We start from the raw sequence: 22540 nt of genomic DNA, 5'->3' as shown, positions 1-22540 counted from the left end.
ATACACTTGTCACATGACCTTCCCTCTGAGGTTTTAAAAGTGGGCAAGTATGACCTAAATTATTGTTTTTCTGTCGGATCCTGTGTAATGCAGCATCCCTGTAGTTCCTGGTACTGTTGAACCGCATGTGGAATGTGTGAATGCAGGTAATACGGAAGCCGGGAATGGACAAATATGGTACTGTGACTGATGCCCCTTTATTTATTGGGTGATGTAACGCTTTTTATATATTGATTAGACTGCTGAATAACTCACACTCAAGGACAGTCTGTTATTTTGTAGCTTTGTGACCGGACACACATTTTAGTATTTCGCTAAATACCAGTTAATTCATGATCATTTTACACAATGGAGTTCCCTCTGGAATATATCTAAGTAGTCTCTTATTTTTCCTGTTTTTATGAAATATGTTGCGTTCTTGAAATCAGGAATTTATTATTATTATTATTTCATCCATGCAATACTTATATAGAATAACCAGAATAAACATTGGAAAACAGTCCAAATATATTTATCTTTGTAGCACTTACTTGTTTTTTCTAACTGTTGTGACATACTACTATATTTATTATTTTTACTATTGATAGTTATTCTGGTTCTTGTTAGAGCCATTATCTCTTACTCCTTTAAGGAGAACCCTGAGCAATGTTTCTCCATCTGCCATTCATAAGGGTTCCTGTTTGACTTGTGGATGTTTGGCCTCCAGTTGTAAAAGACCATTGTTCCTTCAACCATAAAAAACATGGTTATTTACCATGTATAATGACCACCATGAAGCTTAATATTTTAGGAAATAATGTTATTTTTAGTTGATGAATGAATTGACAAGTATATTGAAAACATCCTTACTTACACCGTTTGTTTTTGGGTATATACTCCCTAAAAATACTACACTATAAGGCGTTTTTGTTTCCTTCTTCTTTGTTTCTCAGATTCTGTTACAATTGGCTTTACCATCCGAAGTATTGAAGGAAAGCTGCCGCATCATATGAAGGAAGTGTTTTTGGTGTGAATGAACAATTAACAACTGGCTATATAATTCTGGACTCAGCACCGTTCTTTATTGGTTTATTTCTTTATATGTTAGTTATTGCTTATCATGTCTTACAATATTCTTAGGTGTTACTTTTTAAGCCTCATTTATAGGTGAATATAATTTTGAATAAATAGGTATTTTAAGAATAAGGTTTCAACCAGCACTAGGCTATGCCAGCCTGCAATGGACCAAACCAAAAATATTCTGAGCTCCAAGATAACAGATAATCACAAGAGTGCCCATGAAGCACAAAAGTGGAAGCCTTCACCAGAATCTGATGAGGAAGGAGGTTCAGATGATAAAGGAGAAATAGAGTCATGGTTGCCAGCAGCTGACTGTCTTAATATTTCTAGAAAGATTAGTTCATCTTTCATATCTCCATTTTCCATTGTCCTTCCATATTTCAAAGTTATCACACCATGCATACCTGCACATCAATGCCAGTTGCCAATGGCTGATTTAGTATTAGTGGCTGATAATTCTTATGCCTTACCATAGCCAAACACACTTTTTCTGCCACCAGGTACAATTGTTTTATGTATCAATTGATCCCCACACCTATTAGATTGTAAGCTCCTAGGACATGGCCATCTTTACCGTCTGTTTAATGATATTGCATGTAATTTGTTTCTATCAATGTACAGTGCTGTGTAATATGTTGGCAATTTAGAAATAAAGGCTCATAATAATGTTTGTAGCGATCCAAGTAATATATTCTGCTGTACAAGATATTGTGGGCTGTGGATCTTTGTGATCATACAAGTTCCAGATCTTATGTATGTGGGACTGTGACTGAATACAGGTGAAGTGAAAATATAGGTTCCTGACTAAATATATGTGCAGGGCGGGCTGGCAAGATGCAGCCCTGGGGGGGGGGGGGGGCGCACAGGCGGGCCGTCATATGACACGTGGTGCGGCCGCGTCATCAATGTAAGCTGTCATCTCGACGATTTCCGGCGACTTGTACAACCCGGACTATGATACATTTACCCCCAGCTGTTTTAAGTAGTATTTTTGTTTATTTTCACAGTGCTTTTCATTAGTTGTTGCCAAGTTTGGAAATACACTTTAATTCAGTATTATTATAATAATAATAGTCTGTGTTTTTAGAGCACTTATGTGTTTTCAACTGATATAGATATTTTGTTATTCTTGTAAATATAAAATGTAGGCTATCTATAATGTTTATTTACAGAACAGATCTATCTTGTCCCTCTTTCCTATATGAATCATTGAACCTGTATGATGTTTACTGCACAGTTTCTTCACAAGTTTTTTCAGTATTTCCTATAAAAGATCAGAAAAATTGTAAATGTTCTATAAAAACATAGAGATCATAGTGAAACATATAGATATAAACCGATTAGGACAGAATAATTAAAAATGACGCACATATAGCAAAAATACACATATATATAACACAATACCTTATGTGTTAATAAAGAAAGCGCTTGTGTATCTGAGACATAAAAGACATATTTCTGTAGTTGGACACATTCTTAGTTCACAAATGTAGAAGATGAAGGTTGATAATAGGTGCAGATCCATTTGTCCTTCTCTGGTGCAACTATTTCCAGTTAACAGGTATAACGTAAATGACTTTAGTCAGGTATTGTGAATGTATACAAAACATATTTACACAGTACAGATTTTGTCAAAGGCCATGTTTTTTGTATTATGATCCAACTTTTAATATTTTATATTGCTAAATCCTCTAGTTGATTGGTGGCAGGGTCTTTGGCTTTTTGATATTTGCAGCTCTGAAGTCACCAATCTTCTGGCTGCGATTGTCATATGATGGGTATCTGACACTGTGATTTGTTTCTTGCCTCCGACGTAACACTTTATTGCAGATTGTTAGTAGACTGTTTGAATTCATGTCATAATCTGTCTGCTGACCGATAAGATAGTTCTTGGGTGCAATGGATGGCAAAGTATTCATTTTTGGATGACTATCCAGTTCTTTATGATAGCCCTGTGTTAGACAACATATTATTATATTATAGGACAATTTCAGACGTAAAAATACCTTCACATAAATGAGTTTAATGAAATTAAAAACAAGGTTTATTGTGCAGCAGTATGGTATATATGAACCTTGTAAGAAGATGTAACGTCTCACATTTACAGATGCTGCGTTTGTTTTAAAACACACGTAAAGTGACTCTGCGTACTCCTGAATTCAAGAAAAAAGAGAAATGAATAATGGATTTACAGAGCACTCCTATCCTATACAATCTTGATAATAAAAAGTTTATTGGGGTTAATACCTTTATTAATTATATAATATGAAAAAGAACCTATCTCTGAAGCATATTAATATACTCTACTGCCTGACTGCCGTTTGAGAACTTGGTATCTTATACTAACAATGGATATCAATAGGATCATATACTGATAAATATCTACATAGTGATCATTGGCTGCTCCTTAGATTCCACTTACTGGCTACATATTCCGCGGTTTATATTGTAAACACTATTCTACTTTTTGTTCACATTCTTTCTATTTTTTTTATTATATTTCACTTTTATAGACCTAGGGTATATTAATATGCTTCAGAGATAGGTTATTTTTAATATTATATAGTTAATAAAGGTATTAACCCCAATAAACTTTTTATTATCAAGGTTGAAGTGGATAGGAGTGCTTTGTAAATACATTATTCTTTTCTCTTTTTCTTCTATACTTATTTATGGGAAGAGCACTCTCTCACCCTAATACTGTTTATGGGGTGGGAATGAGGAATATCCCAACTCTGTGCGGATGATGTAATTTCTCTATGTATACTCCTGAATTCAACAAGGAACGGATCTGAAGACACTGCAGGATATGTCAAATGCCTATGTGGATAATACATTCTCAAAGGAAAGCACAGAAAAAAAACCCTATTGAATTAATGTCACCTGTTAAAAATAAAAGTATTAATGACAGAACATATATATATATATATATATATATATATATATATCCCCCCCAACACCACCACTAAATTCATTCATTCGGATGATTTTAATGTCTACTGAATATAAAATACATTTTTACAGTTACCCTTGACTGCAAACACATGTTATAGCATGCATACGACACTGTCATGACTAGTACTCCGGACTTAGACTAGCCCTGTAGCTGGAGCAAGAAATATGGCAGAAAAAGAAGTAACTTTGAGATGCTCAAAGCTTGAGTCTGACGTGGCTGCGTGCACTCGAGTTTGGCACGTCCTTACTGTACATTGACGATGGGCACACGCCCGGTCCCCTCCCTGCTCCCTCCCAGAATTTGTAGGCTGTAGTAAGTGTATGAAGATGCATTGAATGTTGCTGCATTTAGTTGCATATGACCCAGTTCTGGGCATGCACAGAGTCATTTTACATATGATACGCACAAAGTCAGTAGATAAGTGCCTTGATGAATCAGGCTCAGTATGTATCCCGGAGAATATACCTAGAATATGTAAAAATATTAAATAATTTTTTTGATATTATAATAGTATGAAAATTGTAAGAAAATTAAGCCAAATGCAGTGATTTTCAGTGACAGCAAGATCAACATTCTCAACTTTTCATTCTATCATTATTGTGCGCTTTCTGGTAAGTGATAGTTATGATTTTGTTTTTATTTCTGGTGCATTTTACCCCATTTTTAGTAAAACATAGTTGAATCAAATTCTTTCATTAAAGGCTGCTGTGTTCATTAAAGCATTACAAATGGTCGTCTAAAGTGTACGTTATCTACACACCAGTGTCCAAAACTTATTTATTTGGAGTGCAGCCTGGCTGTTATCACATTCAGATTTCTATATATTTGCAAGTCTACCTGGATATTAAAGCATGGAGTTACTTGGGAACATACAGGTCTCTGGAGAAGCCTGCACTTTTCCTTAGATGATCCAATTCTCACACCTGGTTTACTAGAGGCACAAAGTCGGTCAATCTCTAAGCTTAGGTCAATGTAAGCTGAATCTGGAGTCTGTAACGCAAACACACAGTTAATAACTTAATAAAAAGATTATTCAGCAGAAGTCTAGATTAGACCTTCACTGTTTGTCCTTGACAATATAACCTCCAACTCTACCATCTTGCTTTCTGTCTTCCATATTAGTGAACATCTGAGTGCACCTGAGTACACTCACCATCTTAGTGACTATAGGGACATTTAATATACTTGCTCAGGGTAAATTAATGTGCTGTTGAGGTCAGACCTAGCATTATGCATCACATAATATAATACAACATTGTTATCACTCCCTTGTAACTATATTGTTAACCCTTGATTGCCTAACTTTTCTCCCATTTAACTTAAGCCAACAAAGTCCCTGTACATTTAGGGACTCATGCAGAGTTGAGTGTAAGCCTATCTGCTTAGTGCTTACTGCACATGCCAAAAAGAAGATGTATGCCTGCATCCGTAAGAAGATTTGGTACTTGCGCCTCCTTATGGCTGGAGAGGCAGAACAGGTGAGAGAAGGGACATGCAAATGCAGACTGAGTACAGTAAGGACATGTTGGTGTATTTAGTGAATGGTGCAGGCCTGCACAGAGACATAAGTAGGTCTGTCTGTAGCAGTATTACTTACTAGTGCCTCATGGTTGATGATGATGATGGTTACCAGCTAGGTTGTGAGGTGCTTCTGATTGGATGATTTGATATTCACCTCTGAAGCTGATAAGTTCTTTTTTCATTCTTATATTAAATGAGCTTTTGGGGGCGTATTTTAGAATTATTTTATTTATTATTTATTTTATTTTTGCTACTTTTATCCGTACAGGTGAAGGAAGATTATAGCTGCTTTATTATAGAAGGGATATTTTTTTATTTAAATAAACCTAATTGAGAATTAACTTTGCACTATCAGAACAACACTGACCTGGCTCTGCTGTACTGAGAGCTTCTACTAGAAGTTTTATATAACTTATGGACCTTCTCCAGTTCCCTTCCATTGTTAGATCCCAAATTGAATGTACTTTATATTGTGCTCAAATGCAAAAACACAATTTTGCATGTCAGGTGAAGATATTTAAATTGTGTGGGTGGCTGTGCAGTAACCTTACCATGTACTGTGTCTTTCTATCTACCAGTATTATGGCTCTTCCAATTACGCTATCAACATCCTGGAGTAAGGTATATCTGGTCTGAGGATGGGGTTAAGAGACAATGCATACAAGCATATGTTTGCTCTGCATTGTGCACTTTATACAAGTGGAGGTCTTTACATATATAATGTAATGGTACACAATTATTAGTTAATTATTAATACTTAATTCACTATGATTACTTTCATTCAGGTTAGTGTTCTCACCTTGCTAGATACATCCCTTACTTTGTTAGTTTTGGCCTCTGCATACATTTCTAAAGCCTGGAAATAGAGATGGTTAATTAACTGAAGTTGGGAGAACACAGAAGGCTTATAAACTAAACATCTGAAACATATATTAGAGAGTACTTCAAATACAAGTTCTACCTGGATGTTGAGGCATGGAGCTAATTGTGGATGTGTTGGTTTCTGGAGAAACTGGAATTTCCTTTCTCGAGCTGATCTCATTTCCCTCCTGTTCTAGTAGTGGAACGAAATAGGTCAAGCTCTAAAATGTAGGCCAAAGTTGACCCTGGAGTCTGCAACACAAGCACATAATAAATGCCTTAAAAAAACATTGTTCAACAGAAGACTAGTTTAGACCTGCATTGTTTAACTAGAACATTATAACCTTGAACCTCTGTCGTTATGCTTTCTGTTCTAGATTAGCGAAAATCTGATTGCACAAAGCATAAGGGACATATAGTTTACTTTCTTACGGTAAATGAGTATACTAAAGTTGAAGATCACAATTGCTAGGGTTCTCTGTGTTTGTGATGTGCTATTGAGGTCAGACCTGGCATTGTGTTACAAATAATACAATAGTAAGTTTCTAGTCAGCAGTGCTCACATGTAAATAAATAGCTAACCCTTCTTTTCTTTCCTTCTAACTTTTCTCCCTTTTAACTTAAGACACCAAAGCCCCTTTAAAGGCTCATGCTGAGTTGGTTGGGTTTAAGTTTATCTGGGGGTAAGTACTCCTGACGTAAACCTAGTACATGTGCGACTAATGTAAGACTGGATGCATCACAGTGGCTAAGTGGTTAGCACTTCTGCCTTACAGCACTGAGGTCATGAGTTCAATTCCTGACCACAGCCTTATCTGTGACAAGTTTGTATGTTCTCCCTGTGTTTGCATGGGTTTCCTCCTGGTGCTCCGGTTTCCTCCCGCACTCCAAAAACATACTGGTAGGTTATTCGGCTGCTAACAAATTGACCCTAGTCTGTGTGTATGTTAGGCAATTTAGACTGTAGGCCCCAATGGACCAGGGACTGATGTGAGTGAGTTCTCTTACAGCAATGCGGAATTAGTGGCGCTATATAAATAAATGGTGATGATGATGATCTGGAGGTGCCTGTGACTCAGCATACGTGTGTGATACACTATTTTTATGTCCAGCACTTTGGCGGTTTTTTCTGTTTACACATGTACATCCAACTCTGCATCATCCCCTGAGTGCACAAGTCATATGATATTTAGTCTACTTGCTCAGGGTAAAGATTCATGTTGTCTAGGGTACATTTCAGAGCTTATTACCTGGTGGCCAGTGTACAATACAGAAATGATTCTCAGTGGCCAATGATTTTGCTCCCTGGTTGCCAAGTGTACAATATAGAGACCATTTTCTTAGTAGATAAGTGTATAATATAGAGTCCAGTAACTGGTGTACAAAGGAAAAAAGTACCAGCTATTCAGCTATTACCGTGTTATTTATACTTGTTTGCGTGTAAATCTACTCTGTAGTTTTAGGGGGGTATTCAATTGTCCGCGGGTTCGAGCGCGGAAAAACTATTACCGTTAATACGGTAATTTCTCGCTGGATTTCAGCTCGCAGCTCCCTGAGCTGCGAGCTGAAATCCAGCAAGTAAGTTACCGTATTAACGGTTTTTCCGCACAGGATTACCGTTATTACGGTAATTTTCGGTAGTCCCGCGGACAATTGAATATGCCCCTTAATGTTAATCATTATCAGTAAGATTTCCTCTTATAATCATTTTACAAACAGGAAAACAACAAAACCAAGAATCCTAAGTGTTTTTAGAAAGGTTTGTGAGCAGCCAAACTTGAGCTCTGATTTCCTTGTGATTTTAGAGACCAGGAAAAAGAGTATGTTATGTGGAGAATCTAGATCACTTACCACTACTGTGACAGGCACTGGTTAGTCTTTCTTCAATAACAAAGAAGTCAGAAAATAATTTGCTTCTTGTCAACACCAAGAAAATATATATCTGACAAATAACCAGTGGTCTGTGATCATTCCTTGTTATGCTTGGTATATTGTGATGTCATGGAACCATGTGATCACAAAGCTTTATTTATAATGTGACATAAGCACATATGATTGTGACTCATAGCAACCAATCAAATTTGTGCTTTGGTCAGTTTAGTACAAGCCTGACTAATGAAAGTAAAAGTCTGATTATTTAGCATCAGTCTCCACACTTGTATGTGTTGCATCATGCACAATAACATTACATATAGATACAACAGATACATTGATCTGGATTTATCAATAGGGGATTTCACTATATGAGTGCAAATTGAACAAGTAAAAAAAAAATAGGGATAATTGTGTGCTATGAGCAGTTAGTAGATTAATGTAAGCTGGATCTAATAGTAACTTGCTTCCTGTGTACTGTTTTATTCAGTGTATATGCACATATATACTGTTGGCCTTATTCAGAATGAGATATACATCAGTTTGTGAAGTTTATCTTTGCATTTTTCCGCACTGGACCTTTTTGGCACTTATGACTACTTATGCCTGAAGAGGTATGAAGAGGGAGGCAATAGGACGCGGTTTTATTTGTGGGTGGTCAGGGGCAGGTGTAGGAGCAGATGAGGATGACAAACAACACCCAAAATTGCGAACTGCTTATAATTAGAGGTTTGCATATGATTTGCAAGAACTTATTGAGACTTTAGTAGTCGCTATGCCATAAATTTGGTTTTTCCGAGCATGTTGTCGCAAAGATATAAAAACGTTTTTTTACACATGCCGGGAAGCTGTTCCTGCTGTATTAGCTAGGTTATTTAAAGTTGAATGATGCTTTATAACAATAAGATTTGTAACATATAAAATAAATAAATGTTATTAAGTAGGACATGTTAGCAAGTTGGGTGCATGTGTCTGTGGGATATGTCTGTTGTCAAGCTACTCATTCTGACCTGGACACATCTGCAATTCTGAATATGGTGTACATACACATATACTGTCTATCTATTGTGAAGTGAATATGTTCCAATTGCGTAATCCAATGTATTAATGAAAGAGTGGCACTCCAGCAGGGCTTCACCGAAGGTGGAGAATAAAATTCAATCCCTTATCAACAAAATGCCTGTTCTATGTTAATTGCATACTTGCCAACTTTCCCGGAATGTCCGGGAGACTCCCGCATTTCGGGTGAGTCTCATGGACTCCCAGGAGAGTTTGGCAATCTCCCGAATCTGGGCAGAATTTGGTCCAAAACGCCACGATTCACCAGGAATTGCGCCGTTTGGGCAAAATGACGCGATTTTCAGAGCCCCGCCCCATTCACGCCCACCTTCCCATGGCAGCTCCCGGATCATACTTGCCATAAGTTGGCAAGTATGGTTAATTGTTTTCTTCTCAGGTGTATCATATGAGTAAAAAGTTAAATAAAGGGTGCCCATATGGTGCAGTAGCTAGTACCTTGGTCAACACACAATACATGAATGCCCACATACCGAATGTAGTGCCCTACAAATGAGAAATATAATTTAATTATATTGCTACTTAGGTAAAGTTGACTCTGTAGGTGAAAATAGCAACCTTCATTTTTCAAGCTCTCATTATAGCAAATGGAATAAAAAATATACACTATTCCCAATTTATTAGATTTAAAAGGAATTTTAGTGATAGCGTTAGCAATTTATGCCCAAAGATTTTGAGGAAGAGAGACAGGACAGAAAGTATTAATAGGAACTAGAGATGCTCACTGACCCCCGTGTTTTGTTTTTGTTTTTGGATCTGGATTACTGTTGTGTTTTGGATTTGGTTTTGGTTTTGCCAAACCGCCATTGCGTGTTTTGGTTTTGGTATTGTTTGGTTTTGTTTTGCAATTTGTTAAAAAAAATTAAAATTTTTTGGCCTAAAATAACATAATTTAGGTATTATTTTGTACCTACATTATTATTAACCTCAATAACACTAATTTCCAGTCATTTCCATTCAATTTTGACCACCTCCTAGGTCACAATATGATTTCCATACACTTTCAAAGAAAAATTGCTGCAGTTCTTGCCAGTGATAAGAAAAAAGCCATAGTTATGCCTGGGCATAAGACCAAAAATCCACCTCTTAAGTGTGGAATTATTTTTACAGAAATCCTGACAACAGTTGTCTAGCCATTTGTAGTGTTTTTAAAGCCACACTCAGTAGAGGTACGGACCTTAACCATCTGGGATCCTCATCCATGTTACGTCATTTTTCAGCGAGTTCTTGGAAAGCTGTTGGGAAAATCAGAAACTTAGGTTAAAAAAAATAACAACAAGCAGTCCAGCATCATCTGCCTCCCTTCTCTCATCTACATCCCAGCACCTGCAATCTACCCCCCCAACACCTTCATCATCAATATCCCCAGAACCAATAATTTACAGTTTAACAATCCTTTGCTAGTATTAGATCTGCGTCCAATGTCCATTATTAATGCAGCTGGTTTTAGACAGTTATTTGAGGTCTTCTGTCCCTATTACCAAGTCCCATCACGACACCATTTTACTAAAAAAGCTTTTCCTCACCTCTACCAGAAAGTTCATAAAAATGAAATCATTGGGCTACAAAATGCCATTCTACCCACTGTACACTTAACCACAGATATGTGGGCAAGTGGAACTGGGAAAAGTAAAGATTATATAACTGTGACAGCCCACTGGGTTGGTCATTTGCCTTCACCAGCAGGGACAGCAGCAGCATGTACCCAAGTACGTCACATTTTTCAGAAGTAGGCTACTCTGTGTATCAGCAGCTTCACTAAGAAGCATACAGCTGACAATCTGTTCCAAAAACGAAGGGATGTCATTGAAAGATGGCTAATCCTGTTTGGACTCTCCTGAGGATATGTAATTTCTGAAGACGACCCCAATATTGTTCAAGCATTACAGCGGGGTTGAATTCCATCACATTTCCTGTTTTGCGTACACAATCAACTTGGTGTTACAGAACTTTTAAAAAATGACATGCAGGAGATGCTGTTTGTGTCCGGAAAAATTTAGGGGCAATTTCTGTTTTCTGCAACAGCATGTAAGAGAATGCAGCAGCTGCAAGAAGACTAGCATTTGAGGGGAATGTACTTTAGTCCAGCGAAGTAGTCACCTGTGAAGAGAGTGCAGACACGGTTAGCTTGAGCCAAGTGATTGCCTTAATAATACATTTTCACAAGGAGCTACAGAAATTAAATGTGTGAAATAAAATAAAGAAAATGTGCTAACTATATTTTAATTGTAGACAAAATTCTTAATTTGCTTCACAAGGATCCAAGACCTATCAACATCTTGTTTAGACGTCTTCTCCTTCAGTTTCTCTGGCAACTGCTTGTTGTACAAAAAATTGCTTTCTCAAGACACCCAATGGTGATGTAGATGATTCCGCACAACATTTTGATATTTGCTCTGCTGTAATAGAATTGGCCAATAAACGTGACAGCTCTGCCCTAAAATGAACTGCTAATTCCAATTGGAAGGCCATTATTGGCAATTACATCATAGTACACAGACTTCTATGATGGTGGGATGAATTAGTATTGTTTGAGGAAGATTAGCACTGAACCCTGCCACCTCTCCTGTTTCTGAGTGAGCTATGGTACAATAAAATGTAACTGCAGATTTAGACCAAGACTGTCAGCCCTATTATTTCTATTTCAGCAACTACAATTAGCAATGGAGCAATGGAGCTCTTCTCTTTGGGTGTTACCTATATAACGCAGTAGAATTTGCCTGCAAATTCTACAGACAAGCCTGCTTGTTTTCCTCTTCATCAATGACTCTTAGCAATTGAGCACTCGACTTTGGGTGTATATTACACCCAAACCATATTAGTGCAAATTAGGAAAAATACAGTTTAATCCCTGCTAGGTCCTCCACCATCCTTTGCATGTTAATAGTAGGATTGGTTGCAGTTATGGTCAAGGTCATACATTTTTTTTGTCCAATCCTTCAAACCAGCCCAAATGTCAAAATGTTGTGGTCTGCCACCTGGGTCATCCCTGCTTGTGTTTGGAAAGTGCAAATTGGTGCCAGAACCTCACGTGCCAGAACTGCTGCCACTGGTGCCACCCTGCTGCCACTGGAACAGGACTTACACAATCAACCGCATCCTCATCAGCGCCCTTGTTGGCTACCCAAATCTCCCCCTCATCCTCTTCTAATTCCAAAGTGTCATCCTCACTTGGTGTATCACCGGCTACACTCGGGCTGTTCAGACACACATCAGCAGAACTGCTGAAAGGGCCCTTCTTTATGGGTACATTATCAGAATGCTCACGATTAGCCATACCACCGGTGGATGGACTCTCCACAGGGATTGGTGTCATTTCTGATTCTGAGCATACATTATCCTCTAATGCCTTACTGTTTTCTTGCAGTTCGGCTTTGACGCGTAACAATAGTAGTGCACCACTTTTAGACTCCAAATTACTTGGTCTTGCTTGCTCACGAGTGACCGTACAAGAAGAAGGCTTGGTAACATTTTTAGATCTGCCACTAATAGAGAAAGGTGAAGGTCTCATTCTTTCTTTGCCACTGCGTGTGTAGAATGGCATGTTGCCAAATTTTTTTTATCGGCACTTAACTTTTCCTCAGTTAAACTTCTTTTTCACTTCAACACGGTAAAAAAAATTTTGGTGTGTGTTTTTTTTCCTGATTTAAAAATACTATGTACTTTGACATCGCCTTTCCCAGATGACGTACGTGGAAAACTACCATCAGGACTGGTGACAGAACTGGGTTGCTTATTCTGCTCATATGTGGACTGGTTTGAATCCATTTTAGTGAGGCCAAAACACTTGTAGTGCCAAATTTGTATTAGATAGATACTGCTGACAAATATGACTTTTGACAGCCAGAAAAAGTAATGTAAAACACTGGGGAATATGGGACACCCCAAAAGCACTTGGAGTGCAAAATATTGTTTTAAATACTGTTGATAAATATGACTTTTGACATCCAGAAAAATTAGTGTTTCACACTGGGGAATATGGGACACCCCAAAAGCACTTGTAGTGCAAAATATTGTTTAAGATACTGCTGACAAATATGACTTTTGACAGCCAGAAAAAATACTGTAAAATACTGGGGAATAAGGGACACCCCAAAAGCACTTGGAGTGCCAGAAATTGAAAAAACACCCTCCTCTATCCTCCTCTTACTGCTCTAACAATTTGTATTACTATTAGAATTGTATAGAATAGAAACAATATGTGTCCAATTATTACTCTGTCCCTGTGCTGATATAGCCTGTGACCTATCCCTGCTCTCTCCCTCTGTCAAATGGTGATGGATTGCTTTGGAGGCTGGTATTTATGCTTTTCAAATCTTGCGAGAACCGAGCTCAGAAATACGAATATGTCACGATGACGTTTTGCCTCGATTTCAATTCCGAATGGGTGGGAGAGTACCGAGCCTGCTCGGCTTGGCTCGGTACTCGGATAGGCAAAATTCGGATGGATTCAGATCTCGGGGAACCGAGCCCGCCCATCTCTAATAGGAACACATTATTCTAACATAATAAAATACTGTAATCTAATCAATAGAGTGTTTTTAATGCTGAATTTAATTGTTGTGGAAATAAAAGAAAATAAATTCTTAAAAAGAAAAAAAATTCTACTACTCATGGACCCTATGTTAATTAATTTCCTAACAAACCTTAAATAACATAAAAAGAAAGACTTTTCTTAGCCATAAACTATCTAAAAAGATTAGTGAACAGACCAGTTGGTTAAATACTAAAAAAGCCTAGTGGTTTCTTTAAATGTCATTCTTATAATGTCTGCAGATACTTGACTACAACAAATAAAACATTTAATGATTTCAACAATACATATATATGTCCTTTAAGATCAAGGGTTAAATTTACTAAACTTTATTATTCTGGTGGTTCAGAAACTGCCACACATCTATGGGAATTTTGCCATTGAAGCAAGAGGATTTATTATCCAATGGTTTGGAAGGTGAAAATTAAAATCACTTATGATGAACAGCAGTTTCTAAACACCAAAACTGATGATGATTTAATGGAAAAGCGACGTGTTTTTCTTGCCGGTTTTATATTGGCTCTGAAAACATTCAGGATTTATACCTAAAACGCATTATAAAAGCCTGGAAACTTCCTCAGTATCTTTGATAAGGACCTGAGGAGATAAGTGTTAATAGAGGAGAGGAAGGTAGTAGACAAGTTAATTATGATTTCTGACCATACTTGCCAACTCTCCCTGAATGTCAGGGAGACTCCCTGAAATAGGCGTAATCTCCCTCACTCCCTGAAGAGTCTGGCATTCTCCCTGATGCTGAGCCAGTACAAGACATGGTTGGTTTCGCCATCTGTGGCATGATGACACAGTTCAGAAATTGTGTCCTATGTCCATGTATTGATGCCTATAGAGATGGCCATTTTCATGGAGACCAAGATTTAATCATAGACTGACAGGTAAGACAACATGACTTCAGTAATGGAGACAGAAATGTAAAAACAACTTCAGTCTCTAGAGATTTATTAGCTGCTTTTCTTTAACGCATAGTTGCCTACTCTTCCAGAATGTCCAGGAGACTCCCGCATTTCTGTGAGACCTCCTGGGAGGGCAGGGCAACCTCCCGGTTATCGTCCCCGCGATAGATAAGGGGTGGGGCTTAACAATGCAAATATTGCCTTCTTAGCCCCGCCCCATACTGTAATTGGCCAACATTGTGACAATCATTTAGGGGGTGGGGCCAATATGATGCAATTCATCAAGCCCTGCCCCCACATTTCCACCTCCCCTTGGATCTGTGTTTCTGTGTCTCTTCCCTTATTTGCTTCTTATTATCCTTACTGTTTTCTGTGTTACTTTTTCTTTTGGCTAAAAACTTATTAAAACTTGTTATTTGTATGTGAGTGTGATGTCAGTGTAATTTTTATTAGTCTACTTTGTATTTATTTTTTTTCTCTGTGCTTTTTATGATATATTTGTTGGAGATTGTGGAGAAAAAGAGTGTGGACAGTGTGGATAAGGAAGATAATAGTTAGGGTATTCAGTGACAGAGGAGCCACAGGAGGGTGTAGAAGAGACAGGGACAGGTGACAGTAGGCTAAAGAATAAACTAGGTAGGAATATTAAGATTTCACATGATGAAAATTGTGTGCTGATCTCTAGTATAATGCCCTGTCTTGGGGGCTAGTCGTGTCACCCTTTCTCTACCCCCTACCATACAATATCAATTCCGGCCTATTATAGCAGGGGGCAGGGTCAGGATGACACGATTAGCCCCGCCCCCACCCACTTCACCAACGAAGTGGGGAGGATTCGCGAGGTTGCCCTTACAATCCAGGAGTCCGGGAGAGCTCAATAAAATTCATGAGTCTTCCGGACATTCCAGGAGAGTAGGCAACTATGGTATTATGGGGGAGGAATGAAGAGTTGATACAACTACAGGCAATGGCCCACAGCTCATATTAAATATATCAGCTATGAGGAGGAGCTGCTGCAAATCCTCCCATGGGATACAATTGAGGGCACAAATGAAGAGAAGATAAAATACAAAGTATAAATATAAGAAATACTTCACTGCTGCCAATACATTGTTCCAGTAGATATGTTTAATCACAGATTATCCTAGGGCTCCATCTTTCTCACAGCCTCTGATGGCATGTTATCTCGAGAGCTAGGATGAACAAAACTGGTACAACTAAACAGGGTACTTGGCATTTCTGCAGTGATCCAAGCTGAAGCAGGGTTATGTCGCAGTTACTGTGCTTTGATTGACCAGGACCTTGAAATCATTTGCATATAAGGTATAGACTTTCTATTGGTATAATACTGATAAGAAGTTCACATATGAGCAGTAGGCACAAGGACACCACCCTAGCTGAGACGTATCTGGTATGTGTCCTTGATAATATAAGCATTGCAAAATCACTGGTTATATAAGCATTTAAAGAAATACGCACATGAAAGTACAAACAACAAAATGGGGTTTCAGCAGTCATTTTGTTAGACATGCCACACTGGTCAAAACTCAAAATTCCTTGTAAATTTCCTTATCAAAATATGTAATTAAAATTCTGGGGTACATACATAAAATTATAAATTTAACATGAAGGCTAACTCCCCTGTGTTATTTCATTTGTTATCTTAATCTGCAATTAATCTTGGGTGACACCATGGCTGCATGCGCTGTCCATCATCTTGTTTTTCATAAAAATACTTATAAAATTAGTTTTAAGGACTCCTCCACTTGGTCGATAGATAGCGCCACCAATTCCGCAGCACTGTGTAGAGAATATTTGCCATTCACATCAGTCCCTGCCCCATTGAAAATTAAAATCCAAATTCCCAAACACATACTGATTAATTTTGTCAGCAGCCAATTATTTTACCAGTATGTTTTTTGGAATATAGGAGGAAACCAGAGCACTCAAGGGAAACCAACGCAAAATACAAACTCCACAAAGATAAGGTCCTGGTCGGGAATTGAACTCATGACACCAGCGCTGTGAGGCAGAAGTGCTAACTAAAGAGTGTGCTGCCCTAAAGGCTCCTAATAATGGAGCCTGGTGTCATCTGTACATATAGTATTTCAGTACCTCCAGGGATAACTTACCCATCACAGCACACGGGATCAACCAGATCCCCAAGATCCCGTACTCCTCATCCTGCATGGGACAGGATATAGTGTGCCCACCCCTTGCTGTTGCTCCTCTTTTGCTCCAGCTATAGTATGGGTATGGCATCCACAGTGCCGTAACTAGACATTTTAGTGCCCTGCGCGAGACAGGGCACCGGCGCCCCCCATCTAAGTGGGATTTGACAAGTGGGTGTGGCTAGCACTTGAGAGAGAGAGAGAGAAATTATGGTAGCAGCCTGACACTTGTTTTTATTAAGACTAATTTATGGAAGTATACATCTTAGTGCAAATTCACCCCTTTCATGGTTAAGCATATGGATTTGGAGGCCAAGATGGCCATGTCTTCAGGCATGGAAAATATTACATTTTCTGGTAGGAAGAGCAGGGCAAATTGGGAAGTTCCTTTGCATAGTGCAAACCACAAGAAAGAATGTGCCTACTTATGCACACATATTCAAAATCTGATTTTTAATTTACAGGAGTTTATTTAATGATAAAGGGAAAATAAGGCATATTTTGGCATTTAATGAGTTGTGGTAGGGTACACATCACTACTCTGCCTTCAAATTGTCTTTATTTTTCACAGCCTCTATGGTGCTATAGATCAGCTCTCATTCTATATTCAAATGAGCTGTATAACTTATAATAATATAGAAAAAAAAGTTAGTTACTGATTAATTGAAGTGGTTCAGTGTAAAATTGCCACTTAATGCACTGTTAGTAAATGAACCTTAATGAATCATTTATTGGATAACCTCTAGACCTGGAGCTGCCACTCACTGTAGTACATTCATTACTTTTCCTCTTAAACTGGTCACTCACTGTACCCCCTTACATCCTGCTGACACTCCCCACAGTGCACCCCCTCTACATAATGGAAGGGTCACTTGACACTGCTGTCCATTCCCCTTACCACCTGCAGCTTTCACTACCCAACCCTAACACCTCAATGCCTCCAGAGGAGGTCAGTCATGGGGCCTACTCCACACCTTGAGATGTTACAAGAGTTCCCTCTCACCAGTGATGTCATGTAGGGGTTGCTCAGCCCGGTAGTCCTGCAGCCGGGCGCCGGTGCAATTCCTCTGCTCACAAGTGGCCACACACTCCCGATATACGGGTTCCCGGTCCCCGAGGAAGGCAAGGGCCACCCAGGCCAGAAGCAATATAAGTAACGGGGCCATAACCGGAGAACCGGCACTTCCGCCTTTGAAACAACTTCCGCATATAGTCCAGTTGTCAACATCGTCCCCTGGAAACAGAGCTTAGCGCAAAGGTGCCGGGCAACATTCACAGCATTAATAATTAATTGTTGTGTTACAAATGCCAAACTTCCTGCATTCCACTGACATGAAGTTCGGCATTTGGAATGCAAATGTGTTCCAAATGCCAAACTTCCTGTCAGTGGAACACGCATGCTGTGGAACTTAAGGGATCAATGTACAGAGGGATGTAGCCAACGCCAAACTACAGTATGGGGGAAGAAAGACCAACACACAAAATATTTTTAATTATTTATTTTTTATATTTTCATGGTCAGGTCAAAGTTATTCATTTCTAATTCATATTTGTAGTCCAAAGTTTATTGACATTGCCCGAGAATATATAAATATGAAAATTAGATGTCTGCGCTAAAAATTTGCTCATGGAATGTTGGAGGTATCAACTCACCTATTAAACGGAAAAAATTGCTGACATATTTAAACAAGTCTAAAGCAGATATAACCTTACTTCAGGAGACCCATCTAACTCACACAGAGCATGACAAACTCTCTATGTTAGGACATACAATTTTAGTATATGCCTCAAACAATAAGAAGTCAAAAGGAGTGGCAATCCTAATTAGAAAAAACCTTCAGGTGGATATTCACCATAAGATAATTGATAAAGAAGGGAGATTTGTTATATTAGAGGCTACTATCGAAGGCTCCAAATATGTACTTTGCAACGTTTATGCCCCTAATACGCAGTCTAATCCATTTTTTCTACAACTGATTAATAAACTCTATACATACTCAAATTCATCTCTCATAATTGGAGGAGACTTTAATATGGTGGCCTCTAGACACTTAGATAGATCAGCTCCCTTAAGACAGAAGAGGTCTGGTGGTCAAATTGGTATAAAGTATATAAGTGAACAGCTGGGGTTGTTTGATGTATGGAGAGCTAGACATCCAGTCGATTTAGAGTTCACATGTTTATCAGCAGCTCACAATACACTCTCCCGTATAGATTATTTTCTGGTCTCACACACTTTAGGCAATAAAATCCTATCAACTGATAATGAACCCATAGGTCTCTCTGACCATGCTATGATTTGGATTAAAATAGAAAGACAGACTCCACTAGGTAAACATAGGCAATGGAGATTCCCAGCCAAGCTTTCTAAGTCCAATAAGTTCAAAGATATGTTAAAACTAGCATGGGACGAATATGTGCATAATAACCAACAACATGCCGATGACCCTTTGCTCTTCTGGCAGACGGCCAAAGCAGTCCTGAGGGGGAAGATCATTTCATATATGACAAAATATAATAAAGACCAGCAGAAAACTTATTTGGAGGCTCAGCTTGAACTGACAAAGTCCTTTGAGTTATATAAAGGTCAGCCCACCGCAGAAAATAAAAACAAATATAAACAAAAACAAGTCCACTTTGATCAGGTAGTGCAGCAGCAATGCACACGACAAGATATGGCAAGTAAGTTTAACTTCTATAAGTTTGGCAATAAATCCAGTAGAATTCTTTCGAACTTACTAAATGGCACCAGGCTAAACAGTAATATTCCATCATTACAATCGCATGATGGGTCTATAAAATATAGAGGGACAGAAATCATAGAGATCCTAAGATCATTCTATTCTAATCTTTATACCCAAGACACAATTGATACAAATGCACAATCCCTGTTTTGGGGTAAAAACGCTCTGCCCCAACTGACAAAAACACAGGCAGACTCCTTAATTCAGCCCATCTCCTCTGAGGAGTTATTGCAATCGATTAAACAATTGAAGTCTTTCAAGTCCCCGGGCCCAGATGGGTTTAGTGGGGAATTTTACAAACTTTTACAAGACAGAGTTGTAGCTCTGCTGACAGATCTCTTCAATTTGATACTCTTGGAAAACAGAATCCCAATTTATTTTAACAGCGCTATTGTCAAAGTGCTCCCTAAGCCGGGACGGGATCATGGGCTACCAACATCTTATAGACCCATATCACTACTTGATGTTGATTATAAACTATTCACGAAAATAATGGCAGAACGCCTCAAAATCCTGTTGCCAACTATTATTCACAATGATAAAACAGGTTTTATATGGGGGCGGCATTCAGTAACCAATGTTAGAAAAATCCTCACGGTCCTCCAGGCCTTGGAGGGTTGAGGGAAAGAAGACCCAGCCTTATTACTCTCCCTAGATGCCGAAAAGGCATTTGACCTGGTAACCTGGGAACATTTATTCACTACCCTTCACAAATTCGGATTCCCTACACAATACATTAAAACCCTGAAAACATTGTATCATTCACCTAGCACACAAATCCTGTCCAATGGTTATCTATCAGCTTCATTTATAGTAGAAAAAGGGTACCAGGCAGGGGTGCCCACTATCTCCATTATTTGCGTTGGCGCTAGAGACCCTCGCAGTGGCTTTAAGAAAAAACTCAGATTACATAGGCATAAAAGTTTGCAACCAAGAGGTTAAATTGGCCCTCTTCGCAGATGACATGCTATTGATGGTGTCTAACCCAAAAAAATCAATCCCGGCTATCCTAAACACAATTCAGGAATTTAGTTCCTTTGCAGGATATAAGATAAATTTTGATAAATCAGAAATGCTCCCATTGGCAGGTTCCCAAACTATAACGAATAACACATTCCTCACATCTCACTTCACGCTGAGTCATACCAAAATCAAGTATTTAGGAATTCATATCCCAGCTAAGCTCCAAAACCTGTATGGAGCCAATTACCCTGCTATTATCAAACAAATTTCAATGCTTTTAACCAAATGGCATGATCTCCCACTTTCTCTCCTAGGGCGTAATGCAGTCTTAAAAAGTGTAGTTTTGCCAAAGCTATCATATCCAATTCAAATGCTCCCTATAGGATTAAACAAACTGGACACGCATGTTTGCACAAAATTGTTTTCCAAATTTATTTGGCACTCTAAAAAAACTCGTATACCAAGAAGCAAACTGATTCTCGGAAAATCACAAGGAGGAATAGGCTTGCCTGACATAAACTTATTCACACGAGCAGCATTATTCAGATACATCTCTGACTGGCTTTTTCAACGTAATTGCTATACTGATAAAAAACTTGAAAACGCTCTATTTCATCCATACTCCCCGGCAGCTCTTTTACACTTACCTAAAGCCCTGATACCGCCACAATTTGATAAAAATATATTTTTTAAGGATACACACAAAGCTTGAATCCATATTAACAAAAAGTATAACAGAGACTTCAAAACCACTTCTTATCTCCCAACCTGGGGTAATCCTGCATTTCAGCCCAGTTTAGAAAATATTAACTATCTCGCATGGCTTGATAAAGGAATAATGGCAATAAGGGACATTTTTGACCCGGGTGGCAGGGTTTATTCCTTTGAGCAATTAAGAGAAAAACGAGGGACCCCTAATTCTCAGTTTTTTATGTATCTCCAACTTAGACATTATGCAAACTCAAACCTAGATCCGAGGAAATCTAAAGAAAACCCAGATAATTTGGAAAGTCTGCTCTCCTTTTTGAAAAATATCAAATTTAAAATTAGGTATATTTATGCAGATCTACTATCTACGCAAAATATAACCCCCTGGAACCGAACAGTGAAGGCGTGGCAAAAAGACATCTCTAGTATAAATGAGCCAATCACCTTAACTCGGCACTTTGAATTTATCTGGAAATCCTTATCTACTGCTCATCTCCAGGAAATACACTTGAAGGTGATTCATAGAGCATATATACCACAGTCAAGACGTAGGTTTATGGTTGAGGGAGAGACAGGACTATGCCCAAAATGCAAATCTCAAAAAGCAGACTGGTTACATAACTTCTGGAACTGCAGGAAGATTAGGAAATTTTGGTATAAAGTTGTTGATTTCATTAACAACACATTTAAATCAGGGGTGGCATTGGCCGCAGAACCCCTCTTGCTGGCTGACTTCAACAGTTGGAAGGAATGCCTACCCGGCTATGGGATTTTACCTGCTCTGACTGTATTGGTTACGGTAGCAAAGAAACTGATTCTGCGATTTTGGGCATCGCCAGTGCCCCCATCTCTAGAGATGCTCAAAATTGAAATTTTGAATATTATTTATTTGGACAGAAGAGCCACTCTTCCAGACATAGAAAAAGGTGGCGAAAGATTTCAGAAGAAATGGGGCACTTATATTGAGTCGCTAGAACCCACGATCCAACAAAATATCTATAAATTATTTGAATATACTACTTGGTATTTACTTAAACAATTAAGCTAATTCTCGACCCGCTTAATGAGAAAAAAAAAATAAAAAAATCTATTCGTGTCTAAAGATACTGCTTACTCTCTCGGCTGAGGATTTGAGTTCACTCTGAATACAGAGAAAAATTACA

The 22540-nt window shown here is 38.4% G+C and overlaps 1 long non-coding RNA gene across 1 annotated transcript; it reads right to left on the bottom strand.

Annotated features, from left to right (window-relative positions):
* Nucleotides 1–6174: 6174 nt before the first annotated feature.
* LOC142100146 (uncharacterized) lies at nt 6175–8387 on the bottom strand. Its single transcript, XR_012678737.1, has 3 exons — nt 8249–8387; nt 6498–6649; nt 6175–6392 (listed from the first exon to the last, which is right to left on the bottom strand). It is a non-coding gene; the product is annotated as an uncharacterized LOC142100146 (long non-coding RNA).
* Nucleotides 8388–22540: the final 14153 nt, after the last annotated feature.

Source organism: Mixophyes fleayi, chromosome 8 (genome assembly GCF_038048845.1).
Source record: "Mixophyes fleayi isolate aMixFle1 chromosome 8, aMixFle1.hap1, whole genome shotgun sequence".
NCBI classification, from domain to species: domain Eukaryota; kingdom Metazoa; phylum Chordata; class Amphibia; order Anura; family Limnodynastidae; genus Mixophyes; species Mixophyes fleayi.
Note: the sequence above shows the minus strand (reverse complement) of the source record. Positions and strands in the feature narration are given on the sequence as shown.